This window comes from Cygnus olor, chromosome 3 (genome assembly GCF_009769625.2).
Source record: "Cygnus olor isolate bCygOlo1 chromosome 3, bCygOlo1.pri.v2, whole genome shotgun sequence".
Taxonomy (NCBI): Eukaryota; Metazoa; Chordata; class Aves; order Anseriformes; family Anatidae; genus Cygnus; species Cygnus olor.
The window spans coordinates 19,565,809-19,591,080 of NC_049171.1; the positions used below are offsets into that span (position 1 = coordinate 19,565,809).

The 25,272-nt window shown below is 39.9% G+C and overlaps 1 protein-coding gene across 1 annotated transcript in view; it reads left to right on the forward strand.

Annotated features, from left to right (window-relative positions):
- Positions 1-14,392: 14,392 nt before the first annotated feature.
- MYT1L (myelin transcription factor 1 like) overlaps positions 14,393-25,272 on the forward strand; it is a 319,918-nt gene continuing 309,038 nt past the window's right edge. Inside the window, 1 exon segment of the mRNA XM_040552858.1 lies at positions 14,393-14,959. The gene's annotated coding sequence lies outside the window, so the exon portion shown is untranslated.

A 25,272-nucleotide genomic window follows, 5' to 3' on the forward strand; every position in this document is an offset into this window, starting at 1 on the left:
CTAAAGTTTTCTGAATATATTTCCTCTGAATATTTTTGCAATATTGAATAGTTTTGAGACTTACACTAAGCTTAGTAATTAATATTAGTAAATATTTTAAAAATACTGTATGAACAATCTCAGAGAGGTAAGAAAAAAAGGAAAAGAAAAATGCAAAACAGCTGAAAATTTCAGCTTTTTTACATATTATTATTACTATTATTATTATTATTATTCCTTATTAAGAAATACAAAAATACCTGAGAATCATTGTGGGCTGCATTCAGTCACCTAAGTAGAGGCATCTTAGCAATTCTGACATGTTCTTAGATAATAGTAAAGGGCTGGCGGACGTTTCTAGGAAGACTTACAAGGAAATCTATGCCCTCTGAAACAGCAGCTGGAAGACAGGACTGTGTCAGGTAGCAGTAAATGCTTCTCCTTAGAAAAGTGAGTCAGCTGGAAAGAGTAATATTTACTGCAAGATTAAAGCATCTGCATGTAGTTCTGTTGCTCTGTAGCTGAGTTCTTCTAATTTAGGTGTCCTGTACACGTACACAGTATCTTAGTTCCTCTTGCAGCAAAATGAGACTGAGGAAACACATGTGATGGAGTCTGGGGAGCTATTCATCTCTCTCTGAAGTAAGCACATCCTTTCTAACCAGCTTGATTTCTTTCAGGCTATGTTGACTGTCTTGACTAGATTTCCACTGACTATAATGGGACTTCTTTAACCACCTACATGTATATGTCTTAGCCTTGAAGTGAATCCTGCTTTCAGCTGCAACCCTTACAAACAACTTGTTGGAAATATCTCCTGCTGTATGTAATTTCTGCGATTCCTCTGCCACCTTCTTGCTATGATACCCATTTTATATCCCACCCTGTTCTAGTCTGCTATTTCTCCCTTAATTTCCTCACAACCCTGTAGAAGATGTACTTATTGGTGGAGGTCTGTTGTCCTAAATCGTGTCTTTGAAAAAGTGTGATATGAACAACTTAGGATAGTAGAAACAGTAAAATAAATTTTAATCTCAGAGTTGTCTATGAATTTTGTCAGAAACATATCTTTAGCTATCCTGTATTTAAGTGGTCATCTTCCTTAAAGACGTTTAGAACTTTAGATCATGTTTCTTCACTTGTAATTTTATAGCATTTCTCAAGTTTTTGGTTAAGCTTTGAACTACTGCAGCAATACAAATGAGTAATACATATATATATGTGTGTACAGACAGCAGGACTTTTCATCAGTATAGAATTATTTGCTTAGTGAAGTATTAGTGACAATAGAAACTTAGTCCAAGACTCAGGAAAGAATTTAAGCATGTGTTTTTGTGCTCAAGTCATCACTGGGAAAAGCAAAACATGCAGGTCTGACATACACATAACAGCTTTTTCAAATTAAAACTGCACTAATGTTTTGTCCATGCCTGTGAAATGGTCTCCCATATATTTAACATGCACCTTGGACTGTATGCTTTCAAAGAACTGTGAAGGCCTCAAGCTTGTAATTTGCAAAATAATGAAGCAAATTACTTTCTGCTAAGTTTGTGTTTTCTTTTTTATTTTCACTTTTAAAGTAGAAAAATTCTGAACATTCTATAAGGGGCTTTGTTTATCATCCTTTCTCCATTTGAGATTTCTAATTCCCTTTATGTGTTCTTATTTAGTCAAAAGGCTTTACAATGGGGACTATCACTTAAATAGGGATAGCAATTAATAATAACTAGGAATCATTAAAATTAGAAGCTGAAAAGACCTACTGCATTGTTTAAACCACTCCCCAGCCATTTTCGTATTGTTCCCCATAGTATAATTTCCAGGGCTTTGTTTGGTCCAGTTGTAAAAGACTTTTACTTCTTTGCACTGTTCTCCCAAGAATGCTATCAGAGTGTTCAAGGCCTCCTTAACATTTACTGAATTTGATCATTTCAACTAAACTTGTCTCCTCATATATGGATATGAAGTATCCCTTTTGGTTACCTCAGCATTTTTTTTCCTCCCCTTTTTATTGTTTTGGATCTTCCATCATCCTTGAGGTATCTTTTCTTCCTTAAGTTCATATCTGCACTCTATGTGTTTGGTTTTTAAGCTTTTCCTATAACTTGTTCACTACAGTTCCTTAATTATTTTTATTGTCTTTTTGCTGAATTCTTCAATTTGTTAACAGCTCTGTGGGCTGGCTCCTCCTCCCTGCTGAAGACAATGGGGGGAAAAAACAAAAACAAAAACAAACAAACAAAAAAAACGAACATGAAAACATGTTGTTCAGAACTGCAATTTTTATCCCATTTTTCATAATCAGTTTCTTTTTCTTCAGCTTCAAGTTTATTAGTATTTTGCAGTTTCAGTATCTACTGTGACTAGAAGTGTGTCTATCCTGCATGCACATAGTCATCAGCTCACTCAACCAATTCTTCTAGCTGGCAGGCCTTTTATTAACTTGACTATATCTGACTACCTTCTACCATACAATTCACATTCTGCCAGCTTGGAACATGGGCTGAATTTGCTTGCAATTCTATGTGCCTGCATGGGTACACTTAGAGGACATGATCAGTAATTTTGAGCATCTGAGGCTAGCAACATTGACGAAAATACTATTTAGTCAGAATCTTTTGCTCTATATCAGAAGTATAGCTTCCATATTCACATGAAAGCTGCAGTATGAATATTCTGAAGCTGTCATCTGTAAGATGCCTACTATTTTAGGTACTTTTTCTCCAAAATAATGTTCAGTGTTCATATTGCCCAAGACAGTAAAATGGTTCCCTCATATGTATGGCTCTAAAGGAAGAATGCTTGGGCAGGGTAACCAAGTGCGTTAGCCTGTTTATAAGGAGTCACCGACATTTCATCTAAAACTGCATATTTGATTCCCGTGATTTCTTCTCTCATTTGTGATGGCTGTTGATGTTTCGGACAGTGTATTGAAGAAAATTATGCTTGGGGTCTAACAGCAAGCAGCTATTCAATATCTTAGGGAATTTCTGCATATATGGATGGAAACATGCTCATTCTTTTTCTCAATGGTTCATGGGGACCAGACACTGGACAGGTTCAGTATAAAAACTTTATAGCTGTGAGAACAAAATAGTGTACAACCACTTTACAGATACTGAAGAAAACTTATGCCCCATTTGTGCATAAATTACTGACTTGGGCACAGTGTGAGCAATATCTTGTGTATAACCTTATGACTGAGACAAGGTCTGCTTGAAATAAAATAATTTCCTTTCCTCTGAGCCTTACCAGGATTATGTTTTGTCTGAGTTGTCTGGTGAAGCCCACTTCTTCTTATTAAGGTGTGCTTTCCACCATGTCCCTTTGTGGTGCAGGAGCAACATTTGCAAGATGTTCTTTTGAGTTTCATCAAAGTGATCTTTACACCCCCTTACTGAATATTTTATGATCGATACTAACCCATTGCTTTAACAAAAGCCACAAAGTTGGGAAGATATCAGAGATTATCAGGGAACTGGCCTTCATAGACTGGCAAGGACTGTTTTTCAGACACACTTAGGGATGTTGAGGCATGGATTTAGCTACTGGAACGTCCAGTATCTGCTAAACACTTTGTTAGCACCATCTTTTGGGGTTAATCCTACAAATAGTTTAGTTAACCCATTAGCCCATGATGTCCAGCCTCCTTTCCTACTGGAGATTTCACAAGAGCCAACTGTTCATATCAGAAGGTTGCTCAACTACAGATGGTAGAATTAGTTACGTGTACTCAGTAAGTGCTCAGGCTTAGTGGCTATCATAATGCCTTGGGCTGGTGTTTCTAAGCATGCTAAATTCCAGTATTAGGAAAAGATAGGAAAGATTAGAGAATGAAAGGATTAGTTGCACTATAAGTGCTTTCTTTCCCTGGGCATTTGCCGCTGTTCATTTTCACTGTTAATAAATACAGTGTGAGCCAAACAATAGCACCTTAATAGATTCATTATGTGGAAAACTGCTTGTTTTCTAAAAATAATACAAAAGAAACACATTTTGGCATATAGGTTAGAGTTCAGATTCTAATTTAATATTCCAGGACAATAGTAGCATTGTATGTTTTAACTTTTTCCTATCATGCTATGTTTACCAGCCTGGTAAGCAGTCTGCTGCAAGGCTGGGGAATATATCTGCTATCTTTTGAAAGCATAGATGTTTTAAATGGACTGTGATTACAAAATTGCACAGCCTGAGCTTTCTGTCCAGTAGAAAAGTGGTTAAAATGTAATAAGAGTTGGACAGGAGGAAAGGAAAAAACCCTAGGCAGAATGTCTCCACACAGAGAAACAGAGAACAGTTAATTTGTGCTCCAAACTGCCAAGGACAGCAGAAAAAAGCAACTAGTATAAATAATTAAAGCAGAGATTAGATAAATATTTGGGGAGGGGGTACTGTGATGGTGTAATTGCTGATGTTGATGAGAGGTGGACTTCTGTGCTTCCTGGCCCCTTTTGTTCGATGGTGTCCTATGATCCATTACTTAGTAGCCTGACATATGCCATAATTTTTAGGGTTTAAACCACATTTTTTTTAAAGCTTGCATAAGAATGAAGTGTAGAACACAGGCTGGGATGTGACTCTGTTGTGCAATATGGCTTTATGATTCATTCATTTTCCCAGACTTTATTTCTCCAGAGCTGGTCCTGGGTTGGCATCCTGAGCCCTGCAAAGACACACAGGGCTGAGTGGAAGGAATATAAATGCTTCACTGGAGCCAGACTCAGGCTGGGGCAGTTGCTGTCAATATACTAAAGCTGAAATACATTGACAGGGCGGTGGGGGAGGTGTTCTGCAGTGCTGCAGATCCCAGGAATACCTTATCTTGGGAGCAAAGAATTAGATTTTTTTTAAAACATTCACCAACACGGTTGTTTCTTGTTTCAGAGATAAACAGCTACAACGTCAGGTAACCAACATAGCCTGTTTTTTATTGGTTAAAAGGGAAAAAACTCAAACATATTTTAGTAACAATGAATAGATTTACACTTGAACACAGAAATATTACTTAAAGACTGTAAGAAATTAAGCTTGAAGCTAATCTTTAACAAATGAAATATTTTTCTATTGAAGGAAAGGGAAGTAAGCAGGCAACCTACGATGAAATATTAAATTTGCAGTGCGTAATTTCTAGCAAAGCCTTTACAAATAAAACTTTCATTAAAATACTCTTCAGAGCTCAGAAATACTTGCAAACACATCAAAGGACACAAGATCTCTATTAATCTATCAATTAAACCACTTTGATTCTTCATGTCTGTTTTCCTAGGTTCACATTCTTGTCTTTTATGATATGAATTTTTAACCTTATGAAAATACCCCACATGAATTGCAGGCTTCTGTGTCACAGTGGTTTATATGGTAATCTCGGGGTGTCATCTTTTACCCTGCAGTGACTGCACATACCCTAGAGAGGTGTTCTCGCTCACGCACTGCAGCCAGACTGTATGGCGAGCTCAGCCTGGCTCTCTTGGAGACAGGGAAATGCAAGGTACCATTTTTTTATTTTTTTTTAGCAGACTGTAAATGATTCCTATTCTTTGCTCCACAGAACATCCGATGTGGTGCCCAATCGGCTGAGAAAGCTGCACAGACGTCAGTGTCTGTGTGTGTGTGTGTGTGTGTGCGCGAGCGTGTGTCTGCACAGCCAACTGCAGCTGGAACCTCCATTAGAGCAGCCCTATTGATTTCTGGTTCACACTGCAGTAACAGGGCTGGAGCGTGGGGAAGGAGGCGGGGGGGAGAGAGAAAAAGGCAGAGGAAAAAAATCCCAGGATGACTTAAAAACAGGAATTAATGGAAGGCACATCGGGTTGTCTGCGCATATGTACAGCACATACATGGCTGTTTCCAGAGATGTGCCACTGCGCTGTTTCCTTAAAAAGAAAGAAAGGGGGGAAGGGGGGGGGGGGGGGGGGGGGGGGGGGGGAGAGAGAGAGAGAGAAAAGAACAAAAACCAGTCAGAGCAATCCCCGCACCTCAAATAACAACAGTCTGCCGAGGTTTCAGATCCAGTGCATGCTTGGATCGATGTTTTCTTGCTGCTGTGCTTTGCACACCGAAGCTGTCTGCAAAATGTTTCTGTTTCATTGAAGGACTGCAGGAGATGCCCGCTTTAAATTGCTCTTTCTCTGTGCACCCTGTTATCTGCGGGACGTGGTTGGAGGGTAGAAATTCTGCTCGGAGTCTGTCAAATGTTGTGCACAGAGAACTCCAGGAAGTTGCTCTGCATTTACTGACAGTCATTTTTCTCGTGATGCATAATGCACAAGGTGCCATTGCAAGCTGAGGTGTAAAAACAGGGAAAAATGATATTTATGGTAGTGACTGAGCTTTCCTCTTCCTCTGAGGTTTCTTTCCCAGCTAATATCTGGGAATAATAGCTGCATTCCCAATATCTGGGAATAGCTGCATTCCCAATATCTGGGAATTATAGCTGCATGTTAATATGTTGTCTTCGTATTTCAGCACATCTGCGAAGAAAATCCCTGCAAAGAAAGTGTCTTCACAATCGCTGTATGCCATTCTGGCAAACTATAACAGTGAGCAGTACACAATTAAGGGGGGAAAACCCCCCAGCACTGTTATCTGTTTAGGGAGTGGGGGAAGGGGCGACGGTAATACCTTTAAAAAAACGAAAGGCGGTAAGCCATTATTAGCAAAAGCTATATTGAGCATGCTTGCCAGACAGGCAGTGCAGCTCAGCTCTAGTTCCGCCCAGACATGTGCCTTGCCATTTTCATTTTAATCAGTCTGCTCAGGATGGCTGCTGATTCATTTTGCGGGATGGCCCCCTGGGAGCCAAGGTGGAAGCCTGAGGCGAGCTGCTATTGCATCAATGCAGCACTCCAGATCAGACGCAGGGAGGGGAGACAAGGCTTCAGCAGCAGATCGAGTTCAAAATACCAGCCTTGCTGTTAAAAAACAAACCAAAACACCCATCCCTCCCCAGACAAATAAAACCTCTATAGGAATAATAAAAATAAAAGAAAGAAAAACCCCAAACTCCATCCTGTCCTCCTCCCGCACCGTCTTCCCCCCCCCCCCCCCCCCCAAATAATTAAATAAAACACAATTAGCAAAGAAAAATCTCTTCTGCTCCTTCCTTCCCTTTGCACCCTGGAATCGCTGCAGCTACCATTTCTTTTCACAACTCCTCGTTTAAAAAGAAAAAGGACGCTCTCTATTTCTCTATTTACCTGATAACTAGCTGGGGGTGGGATACCTGATTTAGCTGGAGACTTTGATTTGTGGGATTGACAACCTTATTATGCAGTGAGCTTATTATTGATATTATTCTGCTCTCGGTTGCCATGACCACCTTGTGAGAGACATTCAATTTTCTCTCTTCCATCATCATTATCTATGAGGCCATCTGTTGTGGAAAATGAATTCAGCCTCATTTGCATGACTGATAAGCAAATTTTTTTTTATCTATTTAACAGAAGGTCATATGCCGGGGATTTGGAGCTGGTGAAAAAAAAAAAAAAAAGTGGAGGAAAAAAAAAGGCGTCTCGAGAGGATGAGTGGGAGTGCGTGCATTAGAGGATGTATGTGGAAGTAAAACAGATCCCTCAGGCCTGCTAGCCTATCCTACTGCATTTGTCATTCCTGCCAGGGCGACATTTTTTTCCCCCTAAGCTTCTGCACACTAAAGAGAGTGAGAGCTTTTTCCCTGCAGTCTTCTTGAAGCCCCCCTGATTTTTTTACTCAGTGTTGGTGGGTGTATTTTAATATATATATATTTTTTGAATTCCCTGGAACATGGGGTATCTTTTCAGTGTTCAATGAAGAAAAAAGCAGCCTTTTCTGGGTCTCTGTGGTATGCTTCTTACTCCTCATCCTTTCAAAGTTGTAGTAAGCCAGGGTGTTTCTTAACCATGCTGAAATGTCTTTCTTATGTTTAACTTGTAAATGGTTAATGGTGCAGTTGTGGGATGTGTTTTATGCAGGGTGGGGGTTGATTCTTGTAGCTAACTGGAAAGATTATTGTGATTTTTGCAGTCATTCTGTAGCTTGTACTTAAATGTCCATTGTTTGCTCTTTTCAAGTTCTTCTGACAATACTGCTGTGCAGCCGAAACTATATTGGGCTGTAGAATAGCTTAAAAAAATCCTAAAGTGAGTGTTTACAATATGAACGCATAACGTTGCATGCATTAAGCATGTTGTTGTTTATATAAACTTGCTGCATGTTGGACGGTACTTGTTTGATATGGAGAACCTGAGACAAAAACTTCACAGATTGGAAAGCTCAAGTCTCCTGACAGCCAAATACAATTAAATAAAAGATTATTAGATACTATGTTTTTACACTAAAATGACATTTGAAAACAGTGAATTTGTACTTCATAGGGGAACACTCGTACAAGAGTAGCATTTTTAAAGAACACTATTTTAAATGTCTTGTATCTGTAATAATTTTTCCTTTTCATAAACAGAATCAGCTCTGTAAATAAGGGATGGTTAATTCAGTTAACCCTCTGAGAATGTCATAGTCTATACTTCAATTTTAAAATAGTTCAGATAAGTATGACTGTAGTTCATGTAAATTTAGTTTGAATTTGTTAATGGTATTAATTTAGTTCTAAATACTAACCGAAGAGTATAACAGAAAATGAATTATATTAGTTAGTAAAAAAGAAATGACTTATTATTCTCTTATAGAAGAGATGTTACACAGGTTTGCTTCATTTGTCACTAAAAAAGATTGAACTTAATGGAACAGAAGTATGCCATTGCTTTCTGTGTACTGAACAAGCTACACAGCTTCATGTAGCAAAAAAGAGGTTTAAATATATACACGTTTATTTGTTTTCTGCAGAAGTAATGTGTGCATAACTAGAGTTTTTACATTATAAGTGTTTTGCATGGTTGACAATGCTCCTTTTAAAGATAGGAAAGGAGATATACTTTTTTTTTATTGCAAATAAATGCATTTGGGTTTTATTTACAATCTCTTTACAAAATTATCTTTAAAAAAAAGGAATCTTTTTCATATTTTGTACTTACAACAGAGAAATGGTTGTGGGTGCTGAATTTCAGGTGGAAAGAAGTTTCACTTTTATTGAGGTCAGAAAGAGACCAAGTGTCTGACTTGCCTACATTAAGTAACTTATTCTAAATTGCTTGATTAAAAATTGTCATTTTTTTTTTCTTTTAGAAAATGCTCTGCAACAGACCTAGCATTAATTTGTCATGATAATCTCTTGCTGATAGTTGTTTAAAGGATTTTTTTTTTCCTTATCTCTCCGATTTCAGACAGAGTATCTTTTCTGCAGATTTTTTTAAAGTAATAACGTTTAATACTCCTTTTGGCATCAGCCATATTTATCATGCCTGTTGGAATTTGCAGTGGAAGTTGGATTACAAAACTAATTTCACGCTCAAAGTTCAGCACAGTGCAGCTCTGGCAGTTGGGGTGGTTTTTTTGAAATGGTACTAGTTTCCTCAATGGACTTCAGCTGGAAGTAATAAGACACCGTGTATTAGCAGACTGCCTTCTAGCATGCAAAGGTTGAGGTCTCCGTCTTCTCCCCTCCTCCCCCCTTCACTTGGATTGTTAGCATCTCCCAAAGCCTTGCGAATAAAAAATCGGCAAACTTCTGAAAAAAAGCCTAACAGATACCACAGCCAGTTCTCTCCCCCTGCCCCCAAAAGTTAATTACCAAGCTTGGTTGGATTCCTCCCCGCCACCCTGACATTTGACTGCCGCTAATTCACTGATTAATCTCATTAATGTGATTAGAGCGGGATTTGGAGCTGGCTGCCATTGTTCTGCGGGCAGTGCTGCTCGCTCGCCACCTCCTCCCGTTTGGCCGCGGTGTTTCCCGGGCGCCTCCCGCTCGGTTCAGCACCGGGAGCTGTCCACCGCCACCGGCCCGGCCGGCCTCCGCTCGCCGGGCAGCCGGTGGGCGGCTCCGGGCCCCCCTAATCGGGCGGTGTGAACGTGGCTCTGCTTTCCAGTCTTTTTTTTGTTTTGTTTTGTTTTGTTTTGTTTTGTTTTTTTTAATTTATTTATTTATTTTTCTTTCTCTGACAGATCCAATGGGCAGCGTAGTTTAAATGCTACTCCCTTGCAGCCATGCAATTTAACTCGAAAAACGTGAGGGACACTACAGCTTGTTGTCATACTTAGCCCCAATTCTTCTTCTTAGAAAAATAGAATAAAATAAAATAAATAAAAATAAAAATAAAATAAAAATAAAAATAAAAAAAAGAGTGCTTGCTTGAGCTAAATCCTTTCATTTCTCCTCTTTTGGCACAAGTAAACAATGCGTCTAGCTTACCACCTCAAAACTACATTTGCCCTCGCAAGCACTGTTGTGCCTGAGATCTTTCTTCTGTCTGCACTGCAAGTTTTTTCCAGAGTTGGAAAATAGTAAGCATTTTATTGATTGAAATTTGATCTGGGAGATCTTTTTAAAGTTTCATTATACATATAAATGAGTTTTGCAGTCTTCGGTTGCAGCAGAATTTAATATTCAAGTTTGTAGGTTAGACAGTTTTAAATCAGAATAGGAATAACTTCTTCAAAGTAAGGCACTTTACACAGCGTTAGGGCATGATCTACTCTGCCCTTTTTGGTATTTTGACTTTTATTATCTAGAAGTTACATTGTTATCATTTAATAACTGCCAACAGCACATGCGCAGTAACTTTTTTTTTTTTTTTTTCCCCTAATATCTTCTCTTTCATTTGTATTCTTTATGAACATGACCCTGTACTGGAAACTGAAGCCACACATTAAACTCTATTGTGTGAAGGATTTGCCAGGACACGCAGTGAACTCCTGCAAATCCCTGAATTAAGAATACTTTTCAAGACAAAGTCTCTTGCTGAGGAAAAGGTGGGATCTATTAAAGAACACACTACATTTAAAAAGATTTAAGTATAGTTAATGTCAGTGAATCCTCTGCAGCCATTGAAATTTATGGATAAATAATATTTGCATCCAAAACTGATAAAGTGCACCAAAACTGAAAAAGGCTGTTGCTTGATTTAGTATACATTTGACTTTCATGTAGTTTTTCAGTTACTGATACCATATTCTTAATAAGATTTCCTATTTTCTTTTCATTTCCCTTTCTTCCCTTTTCTTTCTCACCCCAAATCAAAAGCCCGGTGACTAATGTATTGTCTCTTTAACTGCTTTACAGAACTATACGTTTAAAGGATGTATAAGAAAGGACTGTATACGAACAGGTTTTAACAGTGACAGCCACAATATGCAGGCCAATTAAGGCTGCTCGTTAGCGGGTATATTCTTGTAATACTCCTGTCAAGCTGAAATTGTACTCCCTTATTGACAGTAGTGGGTTCGTCTGATGCTTGAATTATGCTTTCTGTGTTTGTCTAATGTTCCAAGTCTCGTTAGAAACTGTTACCAGTGAGAAAGTAAAAGAAAATGAAGGCTTTTCAAACATACTTTACGTGAAATTTGCTAACCTGGCTAACTTAACCTTCAGGAAAAATACTGTGCTCTCATTAACACTGCTTAAACATGACCTGCATCTCCTTTTCCCCATGGATAATGCGCGTTGACGAGACACAGGCTGGGGGAGGGAGAATCCATCCCACAACATTAAACCCATACCCTAACGTCTTATGGAGGATAATTAGGCCAATGAATCACCAGTCTCCCAAAATTATTTTTCACACTGATCTTTTTGTAAATGTTTCTAATTTATACATCCCCCCTCCCTTTAAATCTCTATCACCAGCACAGGGTTTATATACATTCTGCCCATTTAAAGCAAGTATTGTTCTTGTCTTCAGTGAGACAAGCTTCTGGCTATTTCTTTGTGTCATCCAGAAGGCTGGACAACATTATAAGATATATTTTTTTCCAGCTAAATCTCCTCAAAGCCGTTTAAAAAGTTTGAAAACACCTGCCATGATATGCGTGCCACACAGTCATCTTCACAATCCTATTAAGGCTAGCCAGCATCTAACATAAGGTGGTTAGCTCGTGAGGGAAAAGACGAGCCTTGATTTTTGAAACAAGAATACAGTTATTCAAAGATTCTGCCGTAAATTGTATGTTAGAAAATGATCAGGTTCATCTGTAGGTGTACAGATACCCCTATACACATACAGAGGGGCCCTTTGACCACCAGGTGTGCGCCTGCTTCTCAGCCTGCGCTGGTACGGGTGAAAAAGAACAAAATGACATGCACTCGCTAGAAACCAAACATGGTAGCTCCGTTTCCCCGGTACGAGGAGGAGGCTTTTCTCCTTGCAGCCCTGCTCTGCGCAGCCTTCTCCGCGCTCCCTGCCCGCACCTGCGGCCCAGCCGGGCGCTGCTCCCGGGCCTCCGCGCCTCGGCCTCGGGGGAGTCCTGCGAGGACGGGGAGATGTAATCAGAGATGACAGAGAAAAATTAACAGGGGAAAGAAAAAAAAAAAAAAAGGAGAGAAAAAAAAAAAAAGAGCGAGGTGGAGATGAGGGGCGGGGGAAGGTACACGTAAGTCCTTTTTTTGCTTTCTGAGGGAAACACTGCATTTTTCACCAAAAACGTGGAAGTCGTGAGGGCTCTGCTATTGTTAGTCCCTTCCCCAGCAGGCTGGCTCTCCTCTGATTCCCTCTGACAAACTTTCCCGAAAAAGCCCCTCTCCTGCCATCAGAGCGCGGCTCTGGGGCTGCCGCGATGGCTCGGGCTGCGAAGGGCCGGTGCGGTGGAGGCTGATCTTCGCTTCAGACCGCAGTGTGATTTCTGGCGAGGCTAGATGGGAAGGGAATTGTAACCTCTGTAGTAACCGACATGTCTGGCCTCCACACGTCAGGCAGCGGGCTCGGGCTTGGCAGGGATTACCTCCGAGGGCTGCCCGAGGGTGTTCCTGGTGACTGGCGGGGCAGTCCCCCCCGCCTCAGCCGCGGCCAGCGGGGCTCTGCCCGCGGTGCCCTTGCAGCGGCGGGGCTGTCCGCACCGAGCGCCCCCGCGCAGGGCGAGCCGCGGCGGGGAGGGATGGAGGGATGGAGGGAGGGATGAGAGAGGGAGGGAGGAAGGGATGGAGGAAGGGAGGGATGGAGGGAGGGAGGGAAGGAGCGCTGCGGGGAGGAGGGGGCTGCAGCAGCACAATGGCAGTAAGGAGGGCAACGACACCGGCAGGCGCGCGTGTGTGTGCGGAGAGGGGGGCGACGGAGGGGTGGGGGCACATATCTGTGTGTGTGTGCGCTGCCCAGGGCCCTTCCCGAGAGGCAGGCAGCCGGCCCGCAGGGATGGATGGTGAGGGCGGCAGAGCCGGGGGCTCCCCGGAGGGAGGCACTGCGGTGCCCGGGGCAGGCAGCGGGCACGGCTCCGCGGGGGCTCCGAGCATTCTCCCCCCGCTCCCCTCCTCCCCTCCCCGCCGCCGTGCCAACCCGTGGGGGTGCCGCTGCCCCCGCCTAGAGCTCGCAGTCTCTCACGCCTCTACCGAAATGACATTTCGGGCACGGGGTTAAAAAAGAAGAGGCTCCCCGCTGGGGAGCCGCTCCCGTCGGAGGGGGATCCGGCTGCACGGGGGCGAGCCCCGCGGGGAGGTTGCCGGGGGCGGGCGCATGGCGGCGGGCAGCCCCCGCAGCGGCGCTCCAAGGCAGCGAGGTGTCTCTCTCTCCCCCCTTATTGTCTGCGGGACACGGCCCCGGCATTTGGGAACGCCGGCCGCGGCTAAGCGGAGGCAGCAAGAGCCGCAAAATCCACGTCAAATTGCTGGGAGACGGGGGGAAGGAAGCGCTGCGGAGAAGTACGCGCAAATCTGGCCCTTTTTGTGTACGAGCCCTAGTTTACGTTTGGTCTGTTGATCACCCAAAGTTTAGCTTGCGCAAGTTGCTAATGGGGGAAGGCTGCTAATCTTGTCATCTGGGGACAGTTCATTTCTTTTGTTTCAAAAGGCAGAACACGGGGTGAGCAGGTAAAATAAGCGAAGCTCTCAGCGATCCGGCTGAATTAACTCTTGTGAACCCTGGAGAGGCACCCCAGAGGCAAGGCAATGCCTATTTTAAGTCCTTATTTTCCGTCAAAGATACAGTCGGAGGCCGAATGATTTCGGGGGCGGGGGGGGAGGGGGGTGGAGGGGAAGGGTGATGAGGCGGGGGGGGGGGACCGTTCCGTAGCCGAGACACCATTTTACGCCGGCAGCAGCGCCAGGGCCGTATTTTTAGCTTTGCCCCCTCCCCGGCGAGGCGGAGAGCGGCTGGAGGTCGGGCCCGCCGGGGAGCCCGGCTTGGGGTGGCACGGGGTGGAGGGGGGGGTCGCGGAGACCGTCTCTGACCCCGACCCCATCCCTGCCCGCCTCCCGCCGGGGGCTGGGCGTGCGCGGCCGCGGCGCAAAACTCGGGCCGCGCATTGGGAGCCGAAGATGGATGCGCGGCGCGCTGCCTAGAGGATGCGGGCGGAGGCAGGGTAAGTCGGAGATCCGCTGCCGAGGCCGTTCTGCCGCAGGGATGTGGTCTCTAAGGGAAGCGGTGCTCGCTGCCTGCCGCGCTGCCCCGGCTTCTTCCAGCCCTCCGCCGCCGCTCTGCTGCTATTAAATGGAGGTTTCAGCTGATCCAGCAGGCGCAGAGCCGCACGCGTGCCCCTCTTTTCGGCGCTCGGTGGTGGCAACTTATTAATTTCTTGTCTTCGACTTCAGGCCCGTCGGTTTCCTGTCTGAAGGCATTATTACTTTTGTCCATGTGGCAAAATAATTAGCATACAGATGAGAAGGGATCCTGCCTCTGAGCCTCAGTTGCAGGAGAAGATGTGCAGTGGAAAGTTGATTGGATGAATGGAGAACAAATGGTGGGCGTTCAAAAGCATTAGGAGAGTTTTATTGTCGTGGAGCAGGTTTGTCAGTTTTCTGGGTGAATCTCGTAAGATGGAAGGCAGGGTGGCTGGTGCTGAGACGACTGCTTGACAGACTGTGGCCTACTTGAAGGTGTACGTTTGGACTGCATGCGTAGCTAATTCATTTGGACTACTTTGTTTTGCAATTCTACGGCTTTCCCTTTGCAGTTCCCTCAAGGTAAATATGTCCTTTTGTCACTGTTGTTGCTTGCAGGGCACTTTGTTGTTGTTCACAAAGTGATGGAAAGTTCAACTCTTTGGGCAGTTAACAAAAGAATAGCCGGGTTTTGTATTTCTCCCACCCCAGCTCCTCAACACGTTCTCTTGTGCATAGAGCTGGAGGAAGCTGAGCAGCTCAGGGCCCGATCCTGCTCTCACTGAAGTCTGCGGGGAGTTTGACATTGCTTCCAGCGAAAACAGGATCGAGCCCTCAGTGGCTGTTGTTTTAAGAATGACTGCTGGAAATTTCAGAATTCTGTTTCCTATTTTCCAGAACAATGTGGGTAGACCTGTAAAATTAACAGCTACTGTTTCAATGAAAACCCTGATGTGATTAGTTTTGATTGGCGTGGTATGTATTTTCGTGGCTGAAAAGGGGGGGAAAAAATGCTTATTTAACAGAAACTCACTAGTAATTCTAAAAACCGAAGTTGTTGATCGACAAATTACAACTGAGTCTCTCAGCTCCAGATATCTCCAATATATATGTGTCTTTATGAAGGCTTCTTTGTTGAAGGGAGAAAACAAAAGAAGACTATAAACAAGCTATATTTGAAATACATATATTTTGCCAGATAATAACACTGAGTCAGACCAGAATCCCACTTCTTGAACGGAGCATCCACTGATAGGCATTTCTTATATAATTCAGATGCTGTATATAAAATATGGGGTGCTTTAACATTTAGAAACATTTGCTTTTTCTGTATAGTCATTAAGGAATATTTTAATCCAATTTTAATGATTCTTAATCTCCTTTAAAATGGTGATTTTCATTTTAACTGACCTAATTTTGAAACTGCAGTTAAGGTTGGGGTTAAGTAGAAATGATTATCCTCTTATTGTCTTTATGCAGGTTTTTTGACTATTTTAGAACAATTCCATGACTGATTGTCTTCCATTTTAGAGGTGTGGGGGGTTTTGTACTATTAATTATGTTGTTTTGGAGAACAACAGTATATAGTTCCAAACAGTATTTCATTTTTACCTCTATTTACCTCTCTTCTCCTGTTTTTTTTTTTTTTTTAAATCAACATTTCAGATTCGCATAATAGTTTATTTTCAAAAATTAGAAAATGAATAAAAGTCTTTGTCATGTCACTGCAAACAACAACAAAAAATCTTGGAATAAGCCGTTAACCCTTTGTAGACAGTTAGCAGCTACTTCTGCTGATTTCTCAAGGTTCTTCAAGTTTGGAATGATAAGGTTAAACTTGGTTGCTGTGATGTTGTCTGGTGAATGTATATGTGTATACTTGTTTGCAATATGTCACATTTAAAAACAATTGAGGTGGCAACATAACACTCCTAACATTAGAAATACAGAGTGATGTGAGACTGTATACAATAAAGAAGAATTTTTCCTTGGGGGGGGGGGGGGGAAGTAATGACTTTTTAAAAAAAATTACAGGGATTTGTCAAGTGAAACAAAGAGAATAGTAAACAATCACAGTGAGTGAATACAGAATTCAGCACATTTTAAACAAACCGGAGTAGGATTCAATTTTGCATGTATTTTGCAGTCTGAACTTTCTGGAGAGGCAATGTTTTTTTTTTTTGTTTTTTTTTGTTTTGTTTTGTTTTTCCCACCCCATTATTTCAACCAACAAGGGCAATAGTTAAATACTAAATATTTGAAGTGGTTTCTTTGTTTTAGATTTAAATACCCATTTATATACCCACATTTTTTAAAAGGGCATTGGTTTTATTATAGTAATTCTTAGTTCAAAGTATGACTTTGTTGTTTTAGTCCACAGTCTTGTATCATACATATTATAGAATTGTGTGTGTTTGGAGACAAAGACAATTAAGAAAGAAGAGGACCTACTTCAGTGTATTCAAAGGTGTATTATTTCTCCAGATTTGTTAAGGTCCATTTCTGAGGGTCTTTTTTTTCTTTTCTTTTTTGTTTAATTTTTATGTTGAGATGATGAATAGGATGCACAAAGACTATTTTGATTGCACATACATGCAAATGGATATATGGGGATTTATTGGCTAGGCACAGAAACTTTGTCATATGAATGTCAAAAAAATGTATGGTTTTGAAAACTGTTCTTCTGTACAAGTCAGGCTTTATGTAGACTTGAAAAGAATGAAAATTTAATCCACATCCATCAGCATTTCCATGGGAAATCAGCATGGGCATTTCATTTTAAAATGCATAGTACAAGCTCATTTATAAAACAAAGTTCTCTGTGATAAAACCTATTTCTTGATCAACTCTGAGCACAGTAATTGTTTTGTTGAGAGATTCAGTGGTGGAAAAGTACTTTGATATTAAATACATATGCAATACTAAAATCTATCCTTATGGAAATACTGAATTTGATATCATCTTGCTTGAACTTGATAGATGTTTGCATCATATTGATCAACTTTCAATAAAGACACAAAGTTTTTGATAGTATAGTGCAAGAAAACTTTATGGCTGTAGATTACTTACTGACCTTTTCTTTCTCATAATAGGAGTCATTAACAATTCTAATAAGATTATCAATAATGGTTTAAACAGAAATGCAGTCAGATTTCTATGAAATGAAAATGGGTGCAGACAAAATAACATCATCTCCATACATCCTAGATTAAAAAGTCACAAGGAGAACAAATCAAAGCTTTTGTAGGCTGTTGACAAAGATTATCTCTTTAGAATCCTTCACAGTATTTATTTATTTATTAATTAATTATTAGAACAACTCTGACTATTTTAACCATAGAGGAAAAAGCAGAAAAATGTGATGAAACTGAAATGAAGGGGGAATGTCTTGTGTTGGGAGGGGGAGTAGGGTGTGGAGACATACAGACAAAAAGCACAATAGGATTTTTGATCCTTTAAAAGGGATAATACTTTTAGTCAGGAAAACCATAAACGTTATTATTAGATTGGATTTAAAATCTGATCTCAGATCAGATTTGCAGTGTACATACTAGTTCAATATGTTTGCATTGAAGATGCAGATGTGGAACACAGTCACTAAGTAACAGAACTAGCCAACTTGGTTGTGGAAATAATCAAGGCTGCAGGGCACCCCATAGAGATCCATCAAATCAGGTCTGGTATAGAACTGTCTGGTAGGTTGAAAACATTAAGAAATCAATGCTGCGTCTGCCAGCAGACCCTTTGGTTTGCTGAAACTCCCACCTGCCTAATGCATGTGGGCAATTGGTTTCAGAAACCAGTTTCCTTCAGGATACGTTTTCTGTATCTTGAGGGTCCAGCATAAGCAAATTGATTATAGCTCTGCACCAGGCAAACTCATAAACATCTGTAAGATCACAGATATTTTCAGCATAACCAGTACTGAGGTCTCCTATTTTGTGAAGTATTAAAAGTGTACATCTCTCATACCTCATGTCAGCATGACATTTTTTAATCAGGAAGTTGATTAAAAAGGACACGGTATACTATGAATGTATGTTCACTTGGCAAAACTTCAGCTGCTTCAATCTGAATCTGGCAAGTGCTGTCTGTCACTAGTTGCAGTGGTGAAAAGAATCAGTATAAAGTAACATTATTTATTTTTATTTTTTATTTTATTATTATTATTTTTTAAATTATTTTCATGATAGATTTTAAGAAGGCTGCTGTTTTGTTCCTACTTTACATGAGCCTGATCCTGACCCCAATGGAAAGACAGCAATGAGCTTTGGATCAGGCCTGAAATATCTTTTTATAGAGTGGTAGGCCAAACATATTTCTCATGCAGCTCCAGTAAAATCACAAGAAAACATCCCCTCTCTGTCTCATATTTTTCTAATTAATAAGTTTATTTACCATTTGAACCATTCGAAAGAGCCGTTAGGCTGGTCAATGGGTGGCTTGTTTTTTCTAGTCTAGTGATGTTTCACACGCATAGATAGAAATGGTGATACTAGAGAGGCGTAATGCCACAAGTATTTATGTTACATATAAATAACTTGTTTTATTTTTCTAAGGGAAATTCCTTTCTGTCCTCCTGTCTCTAGCCAGTACTAGAGGATATTACCAAGGGAATAAAATTTTATGCCTAATTTTAGTGTACCTCTGCCTAATGTAGTGTGAATAAGTATCATGTTACAGCATTTAACCCAGTCCACTTTTGTCACTTCCTGAACAGTTTCTCAGTTCAAATAAAATAGCCAAAATGCAGGAAGAGAAGATATCCAAGATTTGCTATGTGGGTAGGCTTTAGAGAGTGATTGTTCTTTCTGTTGGAGTAAATGTGCTGGCATTCCTCTCAGTGCTGCAGCAGGGACATTTTATCACGTAAGGATCAGGGAATACCCTTGGAAGGGGTTCCCCAAGCCTCTTGTGATAAAACGAGTCAGTGGCTATTCCGTTTATTTCTTTTCTCCTTCCTCAGAATTTGATGTTGAATCAAATGTCTTAATTTTCTGAATTTTCAAGTAGTTTATGTCCATCCAGCCTATAAAAAAAGCAATCTTTATTTGTTTTAGTAGCATATTTTCAGAAATATTAGAAATTCCTCTGCTGTCTGAAGGGGAAAAGGCCCATGTTTGAATAAGACACTATGTTTATAAAAACTTTGCATACATTGTGACAGTCATATCTCATCCATAAATATCTAGGATTGTTTTCTGGGCATGTCCATAGTAAGAAATAAAACTGTTATGTCATAGGAAATGGTAAGGTTGAGTGCAGGGCTTTTTTTTTCTGTGCATCTTTTTAGTGCTTTTGGTATGTTTAAGGTAAGTAATGAATCCAGAATGGTATTTCTGCAGTGACTTAGTTATGCAGCATAGTTTGACTGATTAAAAAAAATAAAAAATAAAAAATAAACTTGGAGCTGACTACTACAAAGTAAGGCTCATATTTTGTCAGTCCGTGCACACACAAAGTCCATTCTCGGTCTTGTTAGTAAACACAGTTTACATGGGTCAAGTTAACTACCTTCACAGACAGAATAAAATGACTATTCCAGTAATGGTAAGATGCCTGCATAGGTTGTGTACTACTTGTTTACTTAGACAAACAAACTTAGTAAGTTCATCAACAATTTCATAATGTTCTGACCCTTTGGCTGTGACCATCCTGCTCCCAATCTCAAACTCTGTTTTCCAAGATGAAAAAAAAAGAACATTTCTTTTGACCTTTTAAATTACTCAACATGTTTGGACCTGCCTGAGCTTAAGGCATTTCTCTGTGTGGAGTTACTGGATCTCTGTATTCCAGGAAAGTATCATACTTCTTCAGTCCTTGGGGATAGTAGATGCAGGTCAGACTGTAGCATTCTCACCGGAATTAAGGTGATTTTTGGACATTGCAAGTAAAAGATACAAAGGCTGTGATAAGAGCAATAACAATGTCATGCCAGGGAAAGAGAATCAAGTTCAATTAAAAGGAAGCTGCTAGTGGAAAAATGAGATCCTATTGACCAGTACACAGAAGTTGATGCTAACAAAAATGAGAACTCCATGACCATTGGACATATGACCTCAAAAAAGAGAAGAAAAGAACTTCAGAAATGGATATGGACAACAAGCCTGTTGAAAAGGGAGACATAGAGAAGTCAGGAAGTGTACTTGGATGGAAGTCGGGAGTACTTCATGAAACCACAGACCAGTTGGAAAAGCTGAGAAAGCTCAGGTAGGTTTATTCACATATACTGTTTCTGCTAGTTCTTTCACAACCTTAGGAACTCATTGCTTCTCAGTTCCTCCACCCGTCTCTCAAAATGGTATCTAACCATATGGGGACAGTGAACAAATAACATGCCATTCAAATAGCCAGATTATTTTAACAACATTTCCATATGGACGGTCAATGACAAATATAAATAAGATGAATAGACCACACCTGCTATTCATAAATGTACACAAATATACACAAATATACACAAATATGTGTGGTCATGTAGTCTTTTTAGATTCTAATGATCAATTCCTTGCACACAGGGGTAAAACCAATGACATTGAAACATATATCTTAGTGTTCCATTAAGATAGATGGGAAACATAAGACTATTTGCAAACAGTCTTGTCACCAAAACTGTTTTTTGTGAATGAAATGTAGACATGTAGTATGAACTGCATGTACATGCAGTCCCTCACTTTCTGAGAGGAAACCAAACTCAAAACATTATTTTTTCAGGGAAAGAAAGTAGATAGATTTTGTTGCTGGTTCAGAGAACTTGCTCACTGAATTAAACAGTAACAGCTATCCATTCCATTAGTGGATTTTCAGGTTGATCTTTACATGAACATCCCCTTTTACCTTCATGACCCTGTCAGCATTTTTCAGCATGTATTCTTTCAACTTTGAGAGTGAGTTTCTAGGAAGGCCTGTTTTGCTTCTCCTTTTACAGTTATACTGCCTCACCTTCATCAGCTCTGGAGAAGGCCTTGTTGCATAGAGGCTGGTAACATGTGTGTGGGTTCATCTGCTCTAAGAACCTTCTCAGGACCTCAGCAATTTATGAACAGACCATTGCCTGTTCAGTCACACTTACTGCCATGATTTTACAGCTGGTATGTATGGCAGTCCATGCACTGGATGCCAGCTTTCTGAATTGTCCATCACAAGTCTGACCCATTTCATATTTTATGAGAAAACATATGTATGGGAAAAGGGTGGAAGTTTTTATCTATGGCCTTTCCAACCCAATAATATATTTTTTTGTTTTGCTTTATTTTGTTGATGTTTATCGGTGACCTTGGCTGAGAAGCACCAGATGATAATTAGAAGAAAAAAAAAAAAGAACAAAAAAGAAAGAAAAGAAAGAAAGGAAAGAAAAAGATAGATCTTTTCCATAGTTCTGTTTGGCCCTGGTGACACAACAGCCTGGAGCTGTCTGGAGGAAAGGCACACTTGAACAGTGTACCTTGAAGCCATTGTGCTTCATAAACAGTTCTACAGACTAGATCTCATCCTATATACCTTCTTTACCTCCTACCTGCCCAAGAGCCAGCACAGATTGCCACAGTGTTACTTCCAGCCAACTCTAGTGGAAAACAAGGGCATATGACAGGAGTGCACATATGTTAATGACGCATGCACCCTCCACTTCTTATTTGTCATTTTGTATGTTTGTTATGGTTAATAAAGTTTTATTTTGTGAAGACTGTGATGTATTTTTTCTGCTTAAAAAAATGATACGGAATTCTCTTTTTCTATATGTGTTCTTGTCGCCATATTCAGTAAAATGTGGATAACTTTAAACTAATTTTTTTAGCAGTCATAAGTATAGCTTACTCAAAGAGCAGAACAAGCAGATCCAAAGCAGTGTTGCCAATAACACATATGAGAGTATGCTTCTGAAGCTTCTAGAAATTATATTCAGATTGGCTCCTATAATTGCTTTTTCATGTTCAGATTCTCCGGTCTTTCTACTGTCACTGAAAACTTCTTCATTTTTGTTTTAGAGGTATTTTTTAATTTACCAAATATACATCAGAAGCCATTGGGCAATTCCTGTATCTTTATTTCCAGATGACACTTCAGGAGCTAGGAAAGAAAAGATAGAGTGGTGTTTTATTTATTTATTTATTTATTTATTTATTTATTGAGAACTATGGTTAATAAAATAACTGTATCATTGTAAATATTGTGATTTAGAAAACTGTCTTTGCATTACTGCACTGCAAAAGCATTCCTAAAAATGCAAGCTTTACATAGGTTTCATAATTGTACTGCAGTTATTGAGCCATCATCGCTTAATTCAAAAACTCATAAGTGTCATTTGTGTTTATGTAGATGAAAGTTAAGAGAAGCAGAAATGGGATATCTTGCCTGCTAATTTATTTTTTTGCGTTCCCACACTTTGAAAGGTTATCAGCCCTTACACCTTTACAATAATCATGTTTATTACAGAGTTTTCAACACCAAAATGCTAAACAATGGAAGCAATCAGGGTTTACAGATTCCCAGAGCCAGTATGCCTCTAGTTTTCTAGGATGCAAATACCTTTGATTTTTAGGCATTTCACTGGAAGGTTAGTATGTTCTCAGCACACAATTACAGGAGCTGGAATTACATTCTCCTGTATCTAAAAGCTTTGCTTCTTCTATTGACCATGGTAGGAGTGTTCCAAGGGCTAAAAATCTGACTGTGTTTACCCAGCAGGCAAATACCTGTACTTTGTGGCAACTTTTAGTTTTTGTCTCCATCACCTGCTTTTCTTTAATTTTCTTTCTTTTTTTGAAAAATCTGCTGATTAAATTTAAGCTCTGCACATGCAGAGAAGATAGGTGCTGCCTTCTGTAACAGACATAAGAACTCCATTGGTTTGTGTATCTTTCTGATGTTATAGAATGAGTATGGAAAACTGGAAGTATAACATGAGCATGAAAATTGGGATGTTAAGGAAAAAGAAGGGGTGTTCACACACACACACACACACAAAAGTAAAAGAAAAAGCACAAGGAAATAAGAATTGAGGAAGCTGGACCTAAATTCTAAAAATTCCTTGGGCAGAATGCTGGGATCCCACATTGCATTGCCTCCAAATTTCTGCAAACTGCATTAGCTATCCAGAATTCCAACATAGCTTTGTCTAGTGGAATCATTTATGGAGAACACTGTGTTTGTAAAGACCTTCAGTGTAGCATGAATTCCTAAAAAAAAAGGCATTCCTAAGAGCTGTAGAGCGGCACAACTGTTTCTTGGAAAGGTTTCCACCGTAGGCTGGACTTAAAATCGAATGCCTATAAGAGAAAAAGGCCTTTTCTTACTCACCCTTGCAAATAAGTCACAAGATTCCACCTCTCCCTTGTCTTGGCCAGCTGAGGGATAAAAAGAAAACAAATAAATAAACATAGAGGACTGAAAACTGAGAAAGCAGAATCAGTAGCTGCTTTCATGACAAATATATAGTTGATACATATTACGACTTTTCCGGTATGAGAATTACAGATTTCAGATCATAGCTTAACATTTTTTGAAGGAGAAGCTTTGACCTGACTGTTAACTATAACCCTAAAATGACTAAAAATGTCAGCTAGTGTTCACACATACACTTAACTGTTATTTTTCTGCTGAAACATCAAAATGTTAGAGCCATGGTAACAGTAAAAAGAATTTGCCAGACAGCTATGTTAGAACAAGGAGACAATACATTTGCATGGATACTTTCCCAGAGCCAGTGGCTTAATCCTAGTCCCACTGAAGTCATTTGTAATTTCTTCAGGGGAATGATGCATTGTGTACTAATTTCTAGATTTGTGAGATTTTAACCTATACACTATTCCAGTATTGCTTTCCAAGCAATTAAATTTAAAATATAATTATTAACCAGTGCTTTATCAGTTGAATTATTGATTGCTTTAACATTTTGCCCAAATGAAGGTCTGACTTTGGCATGTCGTTTCTGTAAGTAATTTTTTGATTAACCAAAATCTTGATTGTGGTAAGCTTGAAAACAATCTTTCCTCAGGAGGCATCACACCCATGACACAAGCCAAGAAATATTTTATTGTCCTCTCCAGAGGAAAGATGCTGTACCTGTTTACAAGTGCCTGAAACACTAATGATCAAAACAGTATCAAACTGAAAGGGATGGGATATCTATATTAATCAACCTTTCTCTTTACTGTGTATGACTTTTAGATTCGTAATCATTTGTGGTAAGATCCTGACTACTTCTGGAAAATAATCTTTTAAATATATTCCGTTGTTGCCACTTCTCCCTCATCTTACTTGAAGCTTTTTTGCTTCCTTGAACTCTGCACAGAGATTTTACTGATATAATTCAAAAAAATCTGCATGCAAATGAAGAGCATGCAACTGCTTTAAGTACATAAACACTTATATGCATCATATGAGACAATACACAAGTTTGAATACATTGCTGCAAATCTTGAGAACCTCCTACATTATTTATTAATAATTGCAGATGCCTTCTAGGTATATTGGGAAGAATCTTATGATTTAGAAAATGAGATGGCTGTTTATGAACAATCATAGCAGAATATGATCCTGATTCTTGGATGATGTACTCACCTTGGTGCTCCTGTTGAAATTAATAGGAGTTCATCTGTTGCTTTGAAGTTAAATTTAAATGTCTACAGAATCAAGGCCTAAGCATGCAAGTCAAATATCAGGTTCACTAAATTAAGTTTCAAGACATAATAAACTAAACCTTCATTAAAACTGAATAAATTTATGAGTTCTTGTTATAAAAAATGTAAATGTGACAACAAGGGGGAAAAAAAAGCACAGAATATTTTTCCTTCCAAAAAAAAATAGTTTGATTTTCTATTAGAAAATTTCTATCTTGGGGGTACTTCGTTAACTTATATTGCACAGTCAACTACAATTACACCCAAAATACTTTT